Raw genomic sequence first — 20,934 nt, 5'->3', positions numbered from 1 at the left:
ATTAAGAAGGTGAAGTTGGCTACATTATCAATAATCCTCCTTCTATGAGCTGCATTTTTCAGTTGCAGTGATTTTTTTTTATAGAGTGCGGCATGTGGAGTTAGTTTGCAAGATTGTTCTTGGGCGATTGACTCACTACCTTCCTCCTAAGTGAGCCAGCCGCTCACCAATTACTAAAATGGCCAAAACGGCGTATGGGCTATGAGAGGTGGCATGAGCCCCCTCTCATATTTCTATCTTACGATTTTCCTCTCTAGTTGCATGCGGTGAAAAGTTGCTATTCCTTCATACGCGGACTTCCCACGCAGCGTCTCTCGTCACCTGGGTGGTCCAGTGACAGGCAGGCTCTGCTGATCTTGAAAGGGTAAGCCACGGGTGTGAGGGAGTCGAGTGAATGCTTTCCAGACGCCGACATTGTAGAATAGCGGCGGAGACACGCTCGCAGGGGCCTGAAGTAGCGGCTGGGCTAGAGGTTCCGTTACCTTGCAGAAACTTAGCGAAAACACTTTCTGGCGGGCTAACAGCGAGGTGTGGGAATGCCTTGTGTACCCAGGCAGTTTTGGCGGGCAAATTCCCGCGCTTTCTGCAAAATCGTAACTGTGATTGGCTTGCTCAGGGCATAGCTCCGTGACGTAGCAAAATCTGCCCATAAATTGGCGCCAAGAATCTCCATTGGTGGAATGGTAGTGCTCCGGCAAAAGACTGGAATTTTCCGCCGGTTTTCGAGTTGCTGATTGGAACGGTTCACCACGGCCACTGTTGTGGGGGTGGGAATGTTCTGTGTTCGGTTTGTACAGGTGCTCTTGTGGGGAGTCGGCTCTCGCCTTTCGGTCAGAGTAGGTTACAAGACTGAGCTCTCGCTGCTCTGGACAGCCTGCCTTCCGTTGGCTGTCTAATATACTTTTATTTGATTATAACTGTTTAATGAAGTTGCTGAAGTTTCGACTTCAATGTAACATTCCGAGTACAGTTGGCAATTGAGCGTTCTGCGTACAAGCGGCCTATGTTGTCGGTCTTGGGCAGTTTTGGCTAAAGTTGACTGTATCGGAGTGTCTGTATGACTTCGCTTGTTAAAATCAATCACTGTACCATCAGTGATTGTGTGGCGAGCCTTCTTCGTCTCCCTCAGAGTCGCATTTTCTCTTAAGATTTGAGTTGCAAGGGATTGGCTCCACATACCACTTCGTCATAAATGTCACAATCTAGTTTATGGGCAACTTCACCTTCACAGCATTTATTTGAGTATCCAATTTGATCCATTTTGATGTATTGTAAATGTTTCATGTGTTTTGTTTATGATTTTGAGTTTAGTAATAATGAATCAAATTGTTATTTTGGACAGAACTTTCATTCTGTTAATCGGTAGAGCAACCCTTTCATTTCTCACTACGTTACTGAAACTTTCTTCTATTTAATTAATGTCTATCAAATTAAATTATTGCAGGTGCCAAACTCTTTTCTACCCAACTTGCAGGGTCGATTACAGTCAGTTCGCGTTTCTTTTTAATCCATGTGCAACAGCAAAAGTCGGAATTAGAATGAGGGGGGGGGGGGGCTTAGAGCATCATTTACATATGAAGATTCTCAAAGAATTTAGTGTTAAATACACTACTAGCCCCGGCACCTCGCTGAACCGCTCGGCCACATCGGCCGGCAAGCTCACAAAACCTACATGATTTAAGGCACAGTATATGAATACATTTTGGGTACATAGCCCCACGTGATTTACGGTGCCTCGAGCCGTACGTAGAGGGAGATTCATCTGCCCCTACATATGGATTTCATCAACCCGCAACGCCTTCAAATTCTATATGGACGAATTTTGCATTCTTCCGCTCCCTACAGGCAAACTATTATTCCTCCATGAAAAATGAACAGGATCTTTTTGTAGGAAATTTAATGCAGTTAAATTTTGTACTGGGATATGCTTTTGCTGGGGGCCACAGTTCTCGAGTTATTCAAGAAATCTCGTTTCAGGGTCACTTTTGTACGTTTTTCTTGAATAATTCGACAACTATGGCCTCTAGCGAAAAGGTATCCTACAAGAAGACCCTGTTCATTTTTTCTGGAAGACTAATAGTTCCCAAGAAGCGAGCAAGAGAATATGAAAATCGTGCATGTGGTATTTGAAGGTATTGTGGCTTGCATAAAAACTATAGGTAGGGGCAGCTGAATCACCCAATACGTTCGAATTTCTAAGTTTAATAGTTGACTTATTACGTTAAATGTTTAAGATTACATTTCTTAATCAAAAGGGCATAACAGCATTTTAAATCATTAAAATCCGTCAATAATTACATAAAATAATGAATATCAAATTTCTATTGCCCTATTAGCCATTAGGCCGGCAAACTGCAATGCGGACCGAGTGACCATTCGAGGCGTTTAGTAATACAGATCGGTTTTCTATTTCATTGAAAGAGATTCGTAAGAAAGAGAATATAGATATGTTGATTAGGTCCTTTCAGCATTACGTAACATTCATGAAAAACATTATACATCGGCAAAAATAGGAGGGCGTTTTGAAAAGAAATGTCTCCGAAATTGTATTGTGAAACTCTTGAAGGTTTTTAAATAAAACAAAATTTACCAACATTCTACATCTTTATTCTTGATGCCTACGTATTCAGTCCTCAATATAGTCACCCTAGCAACGAAGACATTTCTCCCAACCAGACACTAGTTTGTTGATACTGACACTGTAGAACGTTTGACTTTGTTGACGAAGGCACAGTCCCACCTCTGCTTGCACCGCTTCATCACTGTCGAATTTAAGTCGTCGAAGGTGTTCTTTAAGTTATGTAAACAGATAAAAATCGCATGGTGCCAAGTCCGAACTGTGTAGAGGATGATCGATGACAGTGAACCCAAGGCATCGGTTTATTGTAGATGTCTCTGCACTCTTGTGTGGTCTCACATTGTCATGATGAAGGAGGGGCTGCTCCATTAGACGAACTCTTCGAATTCGAGGTTTCGAGCTTTTTCTCACACACCGACATGGTTACGTTACACACCGCCACGTTACACACTAGCCCTCCAGCGGCAGAGGTTTGCAAATTCAGTCAGCGAAGCGGGAAAGTCGTCTAAGTAATAGGTGTGACATGCAACACCTCAACCGATATTAAGAACAGAATGAAAAAATCGGATATATTGCTTTTGAGCACGCCCTCGTAATTGGACTACATCTGAAGTCACAGTGATGGAAAAATCGTAATTATTTTTTTCTAATTAACTGTGTACAAGGTCATTGAACGATTAATGAGATAAATGTTAAAGAGAGAGACAGAACCACTGTATCTGCCAGCAAATGTCACGACGAGAGGACCCTAAGTCTTGTAGTTGTCTTTGAATTGACACTGCCTTATTCATAATATACTGCAGAAGAGAGAATTTATGTGGCTGGAAAAGATCAGTCTTTACACCGATGCCATCTAAAGAAAATATGGGATAAGCACCCAGGTTTGCCACTGAGTCAAAAGTTTCCTGACATGTAGTTCACAGTACCTCATCCTAGATGGTGACTGATCTATAGACCCTTATTGTACCCCGCTAACCACAAACTCGCCCGATTTAAACCCAGTTGACAATTTGTTGGATCACCTCCATCGAGCTGAATGCGCTATGGATCTTCAGCCAAGAAACATAGCGCAGCTGGCCACAGCACTGGAGTCGTCATGGCTTCCAGTCCCAGTCAGTACCTTCCAGGACCTCACTAACTCTCTTCCTGCACGTCCACGCTGCAAAATGTGGTTATTCAGGATTTTCATCTACTGTCATATTAACGTTATTGGACCGTGCACGATCCGCAAACTCAAGCTCTTCGCAAATGAACCATTTACCTACGTGGAAATTCTGTTCTCTAAAAGTTAAAGTGGTGTCCAGTCCACCCTCGACAAAATGTCAGACTGGTGGGAAGATTGGCTACTAACTCTTACTATAGAAAACTGCAGAGTTGCTCACATTACAAAACGTAGAAGCTTGGTATTTTTCGACCATAGGATTAACGAGTCTCATCTAGAATCATTCACGTAGATATGGTTCTCGGGAGAGACATCGGGTGTCGTTGTGAAATATCACACTAATATCCGTCGTTTCTTCCGAGAACCATATCTACAACTAGTCCGTCCGGAAAACCCCTTGCAGCAGAATCATTCATATCAAAGAGTTATATGAAAGTAACGAAGTACAGAAACATCAAGTGGGATGATCACATTGGTTCACTTCTGGACAAAACATATGGCAATTGTACGACTCATTGGTAGGGTGCTGAGACATTATACTGTGTCTTCGAAAAGTCTTGTACAGCCCATATTCCAGTATTCGTACTGTCCAAGTTTACAGGACGCACACGAAGACATAAAGCGTATACTAAGAAGGTCAGCAGGAATGCTCACAGAGCTTTTTTACTAGCGAGAGATTATAATACTAATGTTGAGAAGTCTTAAATCACAAAGCCTCGAAGAAAGACGCCTTCTTTCACGGCAGACACTACCAAGCCTCTTTAGCACACGGCTTACCTATCCCATGGAGAGTCGTACAGATAAAATCATACAGTCAACAGTACACGAAGAGGTATCGAGCAGTCACTGTACCAACAATCCTTCCGTAAAAGGTTTGAGATGAAATTTGGTACCGTAAAAAATATCTTCTACCACACGATTCACATTGTTTCGCTGAGTGCAGATGCAGTAGCATAAAATAAATCCATCGTCAAGAATTCTCTAAATTATGACGACGTTGCATTATGAGATATTAACATTTTTCAAGTGAAATATCTATATGATCGTTATCGTGTTAATCCGTCAAACTTCCTTGTGTGACAATATATCGTCATATTTCAATCGTTAATAGGTACGAGAGTAATAATGCGTAAACAATGTTTGGGTCCAGAACCGTAGATCATCTCTGTACGTGTTTGTCACGTAGTATTTGTTTTCCCTGTGACGTCACGGTTCCAGTGCATGAACCTGTGCATGTTGGTTACGAATTAGTTTTGTGTAAGGTGTAGCGTGGTACAGTGTTTAGCTAGGACATTGATTCGGGTGCCATTATCAAAGCTTGCGGTAAGCTACTAGGACCAATAAAGAGAGAACAAAAGTAATCGCCGGAATATAAGTGAAAATCGGCGTTAAATTGAAAATTACAAAATGGCGAAAATCGCATCTTTTTATACGCTCCTAAATATGCTCGGAATTGTAGAAGATGCAAGTAATAGAAAAGCTGGCGTCGAAAGAAATCCAAAACGCGTAAACATTCCGTTGCCGAGTGCACACGAGAGCTGCGGCATCGTCGAAAAGAAAATTAAAAAATGGTGCAAAGCGATTACGTAGCTGGCCTATCGGGCAATGGTGCAGCACCGATCGACTTTTCAAACGCCTACGTATCACCTTTAGGCGTCGTTGGAAGCCACTACACAAAACAGTTATAACATAGGCACAGATATCAACGTGACAGCATCAGACGTGTAGTATCGCGATCATTAAATACTCCCGTGTTCTCAGACGAAGCTACATGCGATAAACTTGTGAGTTACCTATTCTGTAACCATTATAGCACTCTGTGTAACCATTCCGTTAAAAAGACTGACAAATAAATAAATATCAATACGAAACCCTAGTTATGATTTTATCCCAACATTTTCACGAAAACATCTATGGCGTGGACCCGAACTGCGCACACAGATTTTTTTTTTTCCTTGCTACAACTCCCATTTATATTGTCCGAGTAACACTGCAATTGACTGAAACAGAAGTCCAGAATTTATTCGGTATCTCCCTTCAGTGGTTCTAGACGCTTCTACCACACTACACCACGCAAGGTGTCGTGCTAGAATAGCGTACTAGATTGTATTCACAGATGATGTAATACACTCCTTAAGAATTTTCCAGTTAAATGACGGGGCTCAAATCCTTATCCACATACTTCGGATACTTCCCTAGTGCACGTTACTGACAAGCAAAGTGGTCTGGCAAATGTGTCGTTCACACCTGCTAGCAACGCACACTTTGTGGCCTTTGGACTGTGCACCAGTGAGCTCCTCCTAAGAAAGGTGTCGAAGTGCAGCTGTCTGTGTACTGATGGCTCTCGGTATGGAAACTTCGGCATTAGGACGTGCATTTCTTGCCCTCAGTATCGTATACCTCCATAATGTTTAATTCTTACCGCAGAAGCGACAGCGATTCGAGAGGCCCTCGACTCTGTTCTGTCATGCAGACTGAAAGCTTATTGCAACCTGTAGAACATCCAAATCGATATACAAATACTGGACAATATACAAGAAATATTACGATGGGCCCTAGCTCATGTAAGATTTGTCCGAGCAAATGGTTTGCATCTCCTTCTTCCTTTCTTTTGGCGATCGCAGAAAAGTTGTCATTGATGCCTATCTAATGTAAATGGGAACCAGCTGAACCGTGATTAGAACGTTTTCGTACCTAGGAGGTTATTAGCTTTCCGATCATCTTAAATTTTCTAAACCAGCTGGCCTCTTCATCAACTGATCGACCTAAAGACACGGTGCATCTGTTGGTGAAGACGCCAAGTGTTTCTGGCCCAGTACTGAACATCATTCCATCATCCTCCTATTTATGGATACGGGAACTATTCGAGAAAGAACGAGGAGGCTTTCAGTCTACTATAAAGGTCATTACAATGTTACTATTCTACCATTAATTGGAAGCTGCACCTGGCTGATCACGAAAATAAAAGGAGGAGTCAGCCACTCTGCAACACGTTAAAACCACCAGCCTAAAAGATTAGGGTGGAGTCAAATTACAACACAAAACTAAGTGAAATATACACCACAAAAGAGGGCGACGCAATAAAATTAGATGGACCTAGAAGCCGCTTGCGCGAAGTGCATGCAGTCGTGGGATGAGGAATGGCTGGCGGTGACGGCCACTAGGCTGCGGTTGGTGAAGTCAACTCGGCTGTGGCGTTCTTCCTGCCAGTTGCTCAGGCGCGCTGAAGTGACCCTCACGCGTCTTAGAGTTGGGCACTGTCCACTCACACATAGATTTTTTCTGCAGTGAGAGGATCTCCCGTTTTGTGATGCTTGTGGCGCGCACATCTCTGTCCGTCATATTTTACCGGAGTGCATTTTATTTCGTGATGCAAGGGCAGAAGCAAATACTGGTGGGGATCTGCCCTCTATTTTAGCTGATGATGAGTGTAGCTAGGGTTTTAAAGTCTTGCGATATATCTGGACTTTGGCCTAAACTTTTAGGCTGGAGGTTCTAGTGTGTTGCAGAGTGTCTGGCTCCTCCTTTCTTTTCTTCCTTGCCGTCAGCCAGCCACATCCATCCGCTATATTGTTTTAGCTCCTTACACCACTTTCTTCATGTGTCGTCAGTGTTTTGCTACTGAAGCAATACTTCGTTCTGTGCTTCTAATCGGGTACGCACACAGTTTTCCAAATTTTGGTTACGTGTGTTTTACGTCCTATTTTAGCTTTCTGTTTTGTCTCTTTCACTGACACTCGTCTCAATCTGTTTTCGCTCGGGCGCTAAAGACCTTGCTGTCGTGCGCCCATACGAACACCTCCTCCCATCCACCCATGGTTACAGTTTTATTCTTCAGAGGCTAAAATATTATTAAAGAAGAGGGCTAGATACTTTTCTAACAGTACTCGTACCAAGTGATGACATATTTTCTTCATATCTGTACCACATTTGCCGGCCGGGGTGGCCGAGCGGTTCAAGGCGCTATAGTCTGGAACCGCGCGACCGCTACGGTCGCAGGTTCGAATCCTGCCTCGGGCATGGATGTGTGTGATGTCCTTAGGTTAGTTAGGTTTAAGTAGTTCTAATTTCTAGGGGACTGATGATCTCAGATGTCAAGTCCCATAGTGCTCAGGGCCATTTGAACCATTTTTTTGTTCCACCTTTCAGTATTCCCGATTTAGCTTAATCTCTTCGTTAAACTTTCCTGTCGCACTAACACCTCCACGGCCGAGCTTTTTATTGGCTCTCGAGCCGGAAATAGGCATTTAGAATCATGGTAGTGGAACAAATTTTCACTGCTAGTTTTTGGCCGTCAAGCGACTCAGTGGCTTTGGCGAGCAGTATCTGGTAACCACACTTCGTCCTGCATTGATTAGCACTACGATGGTCTTAAAAGATGAGATGATTTCTTTTACTTATTAGTTTCTCCATGTGTGGATGATGCTGCTGAAACCGCAACTGTTGTTCAATTAATGAAACATCGTTCTAGTTGCTATTCTTAATCTTTACTAGGTTCACCGACCGTTTTCGGCCTTTATAGTCCGCCATTATCAAATGTATCTGGAGCTGCTAAATATTAGTACATAATATGACCAGCATACAGACATTTTTGGTTTTGTGAGACCTTAACTTTTCCCGGCGAATCGAATGTTCAAATAACTTACGGGTTTGCTGCCTGGTGACGTCGTCGAACACCGCCAACGGTGAACATTTTTGGTTTTTATAGGAGATGACTGACAGTGCTTATATATGTACAGTACAAGTGCAAAAATAATATACAGCTTGCGTTACGCTGTAGAAAAGCAACGTCAAATGATAAAAATAGTATGAGGGCAGTTCAATAAGTAATGCAACACATTTTTTTCTGAAACAGGGGTTGTTTTATTCAGCATTGAAATACACCAGGTTATTCCCCAATCTTTTAGCTACACAACACTATTTCTCAACGTAATCTCCATTCAATGCTACGGCCTTACGCCACCTTGAAATGAGGGCCTGTATGCCTGCACGGTACCATTCCACTGGTCGATGTCGGAGCCAACGTCGTACTGCATCAATAACTTCTTCATCATCCGCGTAGTGCCTCCCACGGATTGCGTCCTTCATTGGGCCAAACATATGGAAATCCGACGGTGCGAGATCGGGGCTGTAGGGTGCATGAGGAAGAACAGTCCACTGAAGTTTTGTGAGCTCCTCTCGGGTGCGAAGACTTGTGTGAGGTCTTGCGTTGTCATGAAGAAGGAGAAGTTCGTTCACATTTTTGTGCCTACGAACACGCTGAAGTCGTTTCTTCAATTTCTGAAGAGTAGCTCAATACACTTCAGAGTTGATCGTTTGACCATGGGGAAGGTCATCGAACAGAATAACCCCTTCAGCGTCCCAGAAGACTGTAACCGTGACTTTACCGGCTGAGGGTATGGCTTTAAACTTTTTCTTGGTAGGGGAGTGGGTGTGGCGCCACTCCATTGATTGCCGTTTTGTTTCAGGTTCGAAGTGATGAACCCATGTTTCATCACCTGTAACAATCTTTGACAAGAAATTGTCACCCTCAGCCACATGACGAGCAAGCAATTCCGCACAGATGGTTCTCCTTTGCTCTTTATGGTGTTCGGTTAGACAACGAGGGACCCAGCGGGAACAAACCTTTGAATATCCCAACTGGTGAACTATTGTGACAGCACTACCAACAGAGATGTCAAGTTGAGCACTGAGTTGTTTGATGGTGATCTGTCGATCATCTCGAACGAGTGTGTTCGCACGCTCCGCCATTGCAGGAGTCACAGCTGTGCATGGCCGGCTCGCACGCGGGAGATCAGACAGTCTTGCTTGACCTTGCGGCGATGATGACACACGCTTTGCCCAACGATTCACCGTGCTTTTGTTCACTGCCAGATCACCGTAGACATTCTGCAAGCGCCTATGAATATCTGAGAGGCCCTGGTTTTCCGCCAAAAGAAACTCGATCACTGCCCGTTGTTTGCAACGCACATCCGTTACAGACGCCATTTTAACAGCTCCGTACAGCGCTGCCACCTGTCGGAAGTTAATGAAACTATACGAGACGAAGCGGGAATGTTTGAAAATATTCCACAAGTAATTTCCGGTTTTTTCAACCAAAATTGGCCGAGAAAAAAAATGTGTTGCATTACTTATTGAACTGCCCTCGTAGAAGTCAGCTGGATTTAAAAAATTATAGCGTCTGATGATGTCTTCAGAAAAATAGACGTGTCGTAATTATAAAAACTGTACAATCCCATACTTTAAATGTGTTAACATGGTTTAGCTTAAAAAGAGCTGTCCGACTTGTTTCGAAATAACACTGCTTGTCTTTCAGGTAAAATGGTACAAGTAAACCATAGAACAGAAACGTCAAGTAGATTTTAAAAAGTTTTGAACCCAATGACGTCATGAGTAAATGGGCACATCGTGATTATAAAAAGTATGATCCGAGAACCTGTTCTCATGCTTTAGCTTAAAAGAGTTGTATTCTGACGTAAAGCTACCCCCTTCAATCAATAAATCAATCAATCGACGTCAAGTAATGCGAGAATTCTCAACAGTTCCCGGTGTTTCTAATTTTGTCCGTTAGAGGTCGTACCTTTACGCTCGACTTGGACACCTCGTTCATTGGAACTATTTTACACTTTCATCAATTCCAAATAATTACTCTCAGCCTTCATTTTTAAAAATATGGAACTGCAGTTCTGAAATAGTCAGGATATAACTATTTTAAGCTAAAGCATGCAAACAGTATTTGATTTGTACCTTTTTATAATTACGACACGCCAGTTTCCTCATGACGTCGTTGAGCTCAAAACGTTTTTAAATCTACGTGACTTTGCTGTTCTATTGTTTACTTTTAGGATTTTATCTGACAAACTTGCAAAGTAATTTTGAAAAACATCAAATAATGCTTTTTAAGGTAAACCATGTAAGAGTATTAAAGTATCTGATTGTACTGGTTTTATAATTACGTGACGCTCATTTTTCTCATGACGTCATTAGGTGCGATAATGTTTAAAACCCAAGTGACTTCTAGTGGTTTTAACATTTGACGTTGCTTCTCTACAGGATAATATAAGTTATATGTCATTTCTGCACCTGTTTTGTGTGAGTGTGTGTGTGTGCGTGTGTGCTCATTTCTTATTATAAAAAACAAAAATATCTATATCCTCATCATATTATGTGTTAACACTAGATAGTTTCAGATACGCTTGACAAAGGCCTAATGCTGTGAGGTAGTCATGTCATGTTGATTTTTATAAGTTATCGATGTGCACGTCAGAGAGAGAGGGAGCAAGTTAAGTTAATGCTCTTTGCTCTTGTTGTGGCACAGTCTTTGCCTCTCCGTAGTTTGATACATTCTTTGTTGAAATGTGGTAGGTGATGGACATATTCAGTAGTGCTGTGTTTACTTGTGACTGTATCTGTTGGATGAAAAAATATTTACTCTAAAGAACAGCGAGGATGAATATGACATATACACTGGAGGGCGAAAAGAATATAAATTTTTAATTATGTTGGTACTTCCGAAGACAAGAAGAATGAGGTAAGACTGCAGCACTGCACAGATATTTTTTCGTAACGATTACTGTAAACTAGTTAACTTGCTCAGAGCTGAGAGAAAGACCACAACACTTCCCTGAGTCATGCATCAACATATCAACTGATTAGGCTCTTTAGTTTTTATAGAAATTCTCTGTTAATATTGAACCCTTTTCACATGATTGTTCACTTCTTGAGCATAGTATTGTTCAGACCAGTGTTATGTGTGAAGAGCACGCGAAGTTTTACTCTCTCCTTTTGAATGCATACTACATTCTATAATCGTTTCTTGGAATATTGTTTCATAGGAATATTTACTATCCACATCCCACTGTTTAAAAAAGGTTTATAATTACCCATTATCACATTATACCATATGGTATACAACAGTTTGAATACTGTTTCGAAATTTTATTTAAAAGTAGAAATCTACGCGGCTGGATGCCCTAGAAAATTTGATTAATTCATATCGCCGCGAAACCATGCATTCATACAAGTAGAAATCTAGTTTAGCTGCTGCCTGCTTGCTGTTTGCTGTTGCGCTTCTGAGAAATCTGCAACAATGTTGTCAAGACGGGGGTGAGTGGAAATTTTGATTAGGGACAGATAGTTGTTTTATTTCAGTTGTGCATTTAATATAAAAGCAGGCTGCTTTCAGACCAGTTAAAGATCAATTCAAATAAGGTTCTGCTAAGTGAAAGGTTTTTTTATAGAGTGCAAGGTAAAGTTCGGCTAACTGTCATGCTGGAACACTTAGGAGAGAGCTTACAATATAAAGGTCGCATGTTATAATAATAGTGATAATGTTAATAAAAAAAGAAGCAACTGGAGTGGCGTTTCATCAATTTCTTTTACATACACCTGCACAACTTATTTAAAACTCTGACAGTAGATTAACGTTTATAGATTCCTAACCTTTTTCTGTGGGATGCCTTTGGTTTCGAATTAAAGAAAAAAAAAAGATATTTCAGTTTTCTTTTTCCTGATACGTAGATTTTTTCTATGCGTTCTTTAAAGACTATCTCTTTCTGTTAGTTTCCTCACTTCTGAGTTTAGCCGTGAGCTGAAATACAAAATCATGCGCTCGTTGTATGACGTATAGAGGTTCGCTTTGTGCTCTGATCTCTCTCTAATACATCATCGATGCGAAAATTCGGCTTTATCTGGAGACCAAATGCGATTAACTTTAAATTGAAAGGTAGGCACCACATCACAGTCAGTTGCCACGTGCTAATAAAAATATAATTTCTGCTGAAAATCTCTCTCTAGTTCTCAGTGATATGGATTAACAGATGCTGCTAAAAAATTGCTCTGAAACTGCTCGCTAATGCTGTACTAACGAGAATTTAATCTTCAAGCAAATAGCGAACAGATATATTACACTCACTCTTTTTATACACTATCAGTGGTTTTTCGTCCTCTTTCATCTCAACTGAAGCACTGTCGAGAATGCGACAAAGGAGATGGGAGAAAAATGCTTCTTACTACACAGATTGCTCAGCAGACATTTTGAATATGTATTTTTTGTAAAATTTTAGGCTTTCTGTTGTGACATTTAGGCTTCACATTAGCCAGACTATACACGAGAAATGAAAAACTCTTAGAGATATCGAAAGCTCCCTTCTACTCGCTTATGCCAAATAGACATGTGACGTGGTATACAGCTACGAAAATAGACATGAATATTAATATACACAATAAAAATTCTGTTATATGCTTTAATGAGCAACCTTTTCAATTATAATTAAAAGGCTTCAAAAGAGAGATCGGATTTTAGCTATGCTTGAACTAAAATGATCGAAATAAAATGTATGACACGTTGTGACAGAAACCGTCATATTCGGTGTGAGTCATTCTACGTATATATCACCTATCATGTTGTTAGATGATATCTGGACTTTTAATCCACTTACTTTCAAAATGGTTCAAATGGATCTGAGCAATATGGGACTTAACATCTGAGGTCATCAGTCCCCTAGACTTGGAACTACTTAAACCTAACTAACCTAAGGACATCACACATATCCACGCCCGAGGCAAGATTCGAACCTGCTACCGCAGTAGTCGCGTGGTTCCGGACTGAAGCGCCTAGAACCGCTCGGCCACCGCGGCCAGCCTACTTTCACTACACTACACTTATTATTCTGAAAGTCAGTATTCTGTTTTAGCACCACTTCATTATCTGTAAGAATTTTTGCGTTCTGAAACCGTGTTCTACTGACGTGTAATCAGTCTATACTATTGTTTTGTCTTCTAACAGCTTCATAGACCTAAAAGAAAGTTTTCTGCCAGGTAGTTTAAGACTTCCAGTGTCTCTTTCACGACTCCTCGTCGGTTAGAACTGCGTGTTCAGTTGTCTTTAGAAGATTATCCGTCTATTTATTGAACCCAGCGTATCCTCTGTTTGCAAAGAGCATAATCTACTCCGTCATGATTTATATCTCAGTGGAACCTATATATCTGTTGCAAGGGCAGGAATTATCTCCCCTTAATTGGATAGGTAACACAGCCAACTTTAGACCATAAATCCGAAAATTACTTCATCAGAATCACAGTGGTGGAGCAGGAGCGGTTTGGAGAAAGAGAGATTCATAAATTGCGAAAGCTCTAAGGAAACTCTGCGATAATTACCCCGATCACTTGCACCGTAACGCATACAGTGCTTTTCATCATCCTCTGTGATTTACAATTAGCAAAAGTGAGAAAAAAAAAGAAACGTTAGTGAAACATAAATTAAGCTTTTTCTGGGCAGCGTTTGCAGTCACCGTTTATCAGGTCCCCTCGATTAGGGGGTGTTATGATGACGTGGCTTCCCTCTCTAAATCGTTATTCATCTCAGCTAACAGATCCTTTTACGCAAGCATCGCGAGTCCCATATTTTAGCAGATTTAACTGAATGTACTGTTGATTTGATTTACAGATGAATAATAAAGTCCAAATAACAATTTACGTGTAATTTACAGGGTTAACTGAGGAAGCATTGGAGTTTAACGAAATCAGTGTCATTAGAGAAGAAGCTGCAAGTATAACAAGAGGAGGAATCGCTTCTGAGATTTTGATGAAACCATCTATGTATTTACATGATTCAAATCTTAGAAACAACGGAAACGGTAAATCATGGGATCAGATGTTGAACTGACCACCCCTGATTATGATGCCTGTGCCTTAAACATTTGCTGAGCAATTTAATGATTTGAATTAGGTATCTTAAGCAATGATACATTTCACTACTATAGTTCTCAGTACAGCAGTGACATCAGCTGTTAGGAAACTCTTAATACCTGCAAGTTGTCAATTCCTCCTAACCGCCGAAACCGAAAATAAAACAGACCATTCCATTTTTAGCGTCCACTTTTCCCGCATGGGTGAAACGCAGCGAAAACTCAACTCATACTGCATCAGGCCAATAAACTGCAGGTCTTGATTTTAATGTGTCACGTTTTTAGACCTAGTTGTGGTCAATATATTACTTCTGAAATAGCAAATGATGTAGGTGCTTTTGTGCAGCTTTGTGTCTGAGAGACGTCGTTAACAGCTCGTCACGAGAATGGCGGAATAATGTAGGGACATTCTCACAAATCCGACCAAACAACTCAGCGCTTCCTCGAGCTGAAAACAGTAGTCTCGCGATACGTGATGTACGATAATTTTACTTCCCTGATTCAGCCCCTCACAGCAAGTAAAATAAGTGTTTTATTTGTGTTTTTAGTATAATCTGTTAAGGTAAGGACTGCTTTATTGTGCTATGTTCTCTGTCTTACCAGGTTTAAAGGCATTATACATCCAGTAAGGGCATTATACATCCAGTATTCAAAATTTCTTTTTATTGTTTGTATACACGTTCTTGATGTGTGTTTGCATCCCAGTTGTTTCGAGTATTTAGTTTATTGTTGACAGGTGAAAGGTTATACGTGTTTTCGAGTGCTCGGCGAATTCTGACTTTTGGAAAAGATGGATTAAAGGATTTGCATTAAATTTTGTTTGAAAATGGAATATGGTGCTGCACCGTATTCGAAATGTTGACTGTGCCTTTTGGCTAATCTACTATAAGTAAGACAAGAACTTATGGGTGGTATATAGCGTCCCCAGTGCTATATTACGAAAAGACTTAAAAAACAGTATTTATAAAAAAGAGACATTTAAAAATTGAATAATATATTTTTATCATGTAGCTGTAAAATAATAATTTCTCTATGTAAGTTTCGATTGCAAAGAAATAATTTATGACAAAATGATCTAAAGAGACGACAAGATACGCTCTTTTGTTAATATTTTAGTCGACTTCACTTCTTCTCTTGTCTTGATTGTGTATAGACGGACATCTTGCGAGTGCTGGCAAATGTAAGCATATTTGTATGAGTTAAGCATATAATATATTCATTTAATATTATTGTGCACGTTTAATTTGTAAGAGGTGATCCCGATTTCATGTCCGCCTTCCTTGAATTAACCTGTATTCAAGTAATTTACAGTTCAACAATCGCAGCGGCCGATGCAGCCAAAGACGCCATTATGTGGCGATATTAACTTATGAGAAATTAGCGGAAGCGAAATACTGGCCCGCTATTAAATAATATTAATTTTTCTCCATAGCCGCCCGACGTTGCAGAAAATATGTAGCTTTAAGGTTCTTATTTTCAGTACCATAGCCGAGAGCCAGAGCCAGGACTCCGACTACAATACAATGGTTAACGGAGGTAAGAAAAATACTCTCGCGCGTGTGTGGGCCGCAATTGTAATTAATAACTAAAGATGTCTTGCTTTAAAGTGAGCTGACTAGCCGAGGAAATTAATATGAAAAGTTTATTACATTGTTCAACTTATGTGCTCATGTTTTAAGATTCAGCGAGTCTAACATTCATTAACGTAACAAATAATTTGAGATTAATATTGTTAAAAAGGAGAACTTCAGGAAGGCATTTAATCGTAAATCAAAATTAAATGAAATAACATTTTTATTAAGGCCCACCACGTAAGTCGGCAACAATCAAAAAATAATAATAACAATAATAATATATTAAATTACGACGGCCGACGGACGCGAGAAGGTGAAAGGTTATACGTGTTTTCGAGTGCTCGGCGAATTCTGACTTTTGGAAAAGATGGATTAAAGGATTTGCATTAAATTTTGTTTGAAAATGGAATATGGAGCTGCACCGTATTCGAAATGTTGACTGTGCCTTTTGGCTTATCTACTATAAGTAAGACAAGAACTTATGGGTTGTATAAACGTTTCGAAGAAGGTCGAGAAGACGCTGAAGACGGCGACCGCCCTAGATTCCTTTGCTTATCAGATGCTGACGACACAGTAGAAGAAGTAAAGAAAATGGTTCTGGAAAATCGGCATATCACCGCCAGAGCAGCTGCTGACGATATCGACCTATCTGACGTATGCCAAGCACGTTTTTCGGTTGTCTTGCACATGAAACGTGTAGCAGTAAAGTTTGTTCAGAAATGGTTGAATTTCAACGAAAAACGACGTCGCGTTGACCTCACTCAGGAATTGTTGAATGAAGTCAACAACGACACGGAACTTATAAGATAGGTTATAACACAAGTGACGAAACTCTGATGTACGAGTATAGCGACGAAACCGAGGCCCAATCGTCCCAATGGAAACTGCCTGAAGAGCGAAATGTGGAAAAAAATTCGACAAAAATTGATCATATATGAAGGTTCTTCTCACTGTTTGCTTCGGTTACAGCGGGGTAGTGCATAGTGAGTGCCTGCCTCATGATGGCTCGCTCAATAAGGAATACCACCCGGAAGTTACGCACCGTTTGCGTGAAGAAATCTGAAGAAAACGACCAGAACTGTGGCAAAACCACTCGTGGAAATTGCATCACAATAATGGTGCTGCTTCCAGCTCAATGACTGTTCGTGATTTTTTCGCAAAAACAAAACCGTTATGTTGCCTCAGCCAACGTATTCACCGGACATGGCCTGTGCGACTTCTTTCTCCTGACGCTGAAGGGAACAGGGGAACCATGAAAGGACATCGTTCTTCCACCACTGACAAGATTAAAACAGAAGGACTGAAATAGCTGAGCACCATAGCAAGAAGTGAGTTCGAGGAATGCTTCCAAGATTGGAAAAAGCACGTGGCACAATGATATTACATCTGAGGGGGATTACTTTGAAGAGGACGAAGCTGATGTTGATGAATAAATAAACATTCCTTAAGAAAAGGAAAAATTCCCGTTGCTTTTTGTTACATCTCAGATGTTCACAGTGCGAGACGGTAGCCGAGCGGCTTACATCCGAAATGACCTGCAGCCGACGCACAGAACAAAACCTACCGTACGACAACCACGCACCAAGAGTCTGCGGTCGCCGAAACATGGACGTCGGCCGACTGTGTAATAGGCGGATATCAAAAAATTATAAAGACGTTTGTAATTGAAAGTCCACATGTTGGCTGGTTTTGAGTCGTTCTCGAGCTTCCTTCTAAATAGAGTTTGTAGCTCAACTGCTTGCAAATTTAGGCCTGTATGAAATTTGTTTAGTGACAATGTTATTCCACAAACAGTGAACTACTGATTTACTGCAAAGCCATGTTTTTATTTACTTAATAAAAATTGACTCGAGCAAAAATGTTTTCTTAATTCAATTAACTGAACGTCTGTCGACAAAAGTGAATTGGCTGAAAAGTATGTTTCATTAATTATTTTCTTTGGTGTGGAGCCACTGACATATAAAACTTTTTGAAAGATATAATCGCCACTTGAATGTACAACACGTTTTATTCCAAAATCCAGATTTTGGCCTTTGGCCATTTTCCAGTGTTACAAGTATCAAGAATCGTTATGCTTGAGTAGAACACAAGTCAACGTCAAAATATGTGTCTTCCATTACATAAAGCAATTTTGTCAAAAGCAAATGCGAAAACGTTTGTGTAAGAGGCTAACTGACTGGCAATTGGCTTACGTATTCACTTGATGTGGTTGTGCAATAAAATAAACGACTAAATCACAGTTTTAAACATCACTACACTGTGACTAAGCAGCCACTGACGTGAACGTGTTACATCATACGACTGTTCAGCAGTTAAGTCATGAAAACCTAACATACAGAGTTACTTTTGTATTTTATAATATTAGGATAGAAGTATGGTTTAAACATATTACGTTGAATCGTATTACGTAGAATATATCAGGTAATAAAAGCATTTTCAAAATATGATAAAGCTCAAAAGTCAAAGAGTAAGTACGTTTTTCAAAGCGTTAATACACTCCTGGAAATGGAAAAAAGAACACATTGACACCGGTCTGTCAGACCCACCATACTTGCTCCGGACACTGCGAGAGGGCTGTACAAGCAATGATCACACGCACGGCACAGCGGACACACCAGGAACCGCGGTGTTGGCCGTCGAATGGCGCTAGCTGCGCAGCATTTGTGCACCGCCGCCGTCAGTGTCAGCCAGTTTGCCGTGGCATACGGAGCTCCATCGCAGTCTTTAACACTGGTAGCATGCCGCGACAGCGTGGACGTGAACCGTATGTGCAGTTGACGGACTTTGAGCGAGGGCGTATAGTGGGCATGCGGGAGGCCGGGTGGACGTACCGCCGAATTGCTCAACACGTGGGGCGTGAGGTCTCCACAGTACATCGATGTTGTCGCCAGTGGTCGGCGGAAGGTGCACGTGCCCGTCGACCTGGGACCATTCCTAGACCGGCAAGGGAACTTGCTGTTCCAACAGGACAATGCACGTCCGCATGTATCCCGTGCCACCCAACGTGCTCTAGAAGGTGTAAGTCAACTACCCTGGCCAGCAAGATCTCCGAATCTGTCGCCCATTGAGCATGTTTGGGACTGGATGAAGCGTCGTCTCACGCGGTCTGCACGTCCAGCACGAACGCTGGTCCAGCTGAGGCGCCAGGTGGAAATGGCATGGCAAGCCGTTCCACAGGACTACATCCAGCATCTCTACGATCGTCTCCATGGGAGAATAGCAGCCTGCATTGCTGCGAAAGGTGGATATACACTGTACTAGTGCCGGCATTGTGCATGCTCTGTTGCCTGTGTCTATGTGCCTGTGGTTCTGTCAGTGTGATCATGTGATGTATCTGACCCCAGGAATGTGTCAATAAAGTTTCCCCTTCAAGGGACAATGAATTCACGGTGTTCTTATTTCAATTTCCAGGAGTGTATTTTTGCCTATGTCGAGTTGTATATAAAACGTTAAATTCATATATTTTTGTCCGTGACCTAATATTGTTGAAATAAAGCCTGTTTGTTGACCTAAGCTACACTTAAGTTACCTGTGAAAACTCCATGGAATTTTATCTAGCAGTTTTGGAGATAACCGTCTTCAAACACACGCACAGATATGACGGTTTTACAGTTATATTAGTAGTAAACCTATAGATGTAACGCCCTGAATAAAAGGGTACGCTAGCATCCTGATACGATTACCATTTGTTAGCAGCTGTTGCAACTACTATTTTGAACTGCTGTTTTTAAACTCGTGCGAAAGAGTTTCACAAGTTTCACAATGAGCATTGTTGTATTCTTATATTGATCTTAGTTTTCACGTTATTTAATTTAAAATCAAGCTGTCTTTTGTTGGACACTTTGTATCTGTTCAACCCAAATTTGAGGGTGACTTTACAGCCGAGGCTACCCTTTAGTGTATCAGCACCAGCAAACTTATGTTTTAAAACTGTTCACTAGCGAACGACATACTCGTAATGTACCATGTAATTCTGTTATTATTACTTAAAATTATGTATTTCATTTTGGAAACAAATGTTCCTTACAGTGAGCGTACAAGTACTGTTATCTGTCTTGTCGCATATCATATGTGAAGCTTATGAAATATTACAAAACCGTAGAATAAAACTAACAGCGCAGAGCTTAGAGCCCAACAATGTGCAAGTTTGTTGTATCCCAGTGCAAATTTAGCTTTTACAGCATTTGTGACTAAAATGTGGAAACCAAAATTACATCATGCGTTTATTATGAAACTATTTATATAGGCTTAGATAAAGCCCTGTATTCTGTCACGAAAAACTGGTATATCTTAATTATTTTAAAAAAATCAAATTGAGAAACCACACGAATTTAAGAAATTGAGAAACCACACGAATTTAAGAGAGTTAAATGAAAATTATTTCCAACATAAATAACATTTGATCCTGCCCTTATCTACGACAGCGAAAAATGTCAACACTCGATCTGCCTTGGTTTCTTCATGCAGTAATTAGGGTTCGGAAAACTGTAAAATATTCGCACTTCGGTTTTCTCGGTACAATTGGAAAAGAAATTAAATGAACCGAGTAAATCAATTTGTTTTCCGCCCCTTTTAACGGTCTGTTCGAGATATATAAGAATTATCTATTCGCCATACGTCCTAGTATTGCTACATCCGTGTCAACGGACGTTATTCCACCACATGCAGGAATACTGAGACCGAGTATTTTGCTCTGTAGCGGAGAGACGGCATGTTTCACTGGAAGGACGTGTATTGCATGATCAGTGTACCATCGGCGAACAGATGGTGCTCAGAGTTGTAAGTTACTAAAATAACTGCACAGGACACGTAATCGGTTTATACGATGGCAGTAAATTCTCATTAACCAGTTATTTACAGTATTAGCGTTATTTTTTGCCAACTCGAGTTGGTAGTACACTTTTGTTAGCCGCTGTGCTCTGTAGTCGTGGA

General features: G+C 40.9%; 1 non-coding gene across 1 annotated transcript; it reads left to right on the top strand.

The window, feature by feature from the left end:
• Positions 1-7,676: 7,676 nt before the first annotated feature.
• Trnas-gga (transfer RNA serine (anticodon GGA)) lies at positions 7,677-7,760 on the top strand. The gene is given in 2 exon segments: positions 7,677-7,716; positions 7,726-7,760. It is a non-coding gene; the product is annotated as a tRNA-Ser (tRNA).
• Positions 7,761-20,934: the final 13,174 nt, after the last annotated feature.

Source organism: Schistocerca cancellata, chromosome 1 (genome assembly GCF_023864275.1).
Source record: "Schistocerca cancellata isolate TAMUIC-IGC-003103 chromosome 1, iqSchCanc2.1, whole genome shotgun sequence".
NCBI classification, from domain to species: Eukaryota; Metazoa; Arthropoda; class Insecta; order Orthoptera; family Acrididae; genus Schistocerca; species Schistocerca cancellata.
Note: the sequence above shows the minus strand (reverse complement) of the source record. Positions and strands in the feature narration are given on the sequence as shown.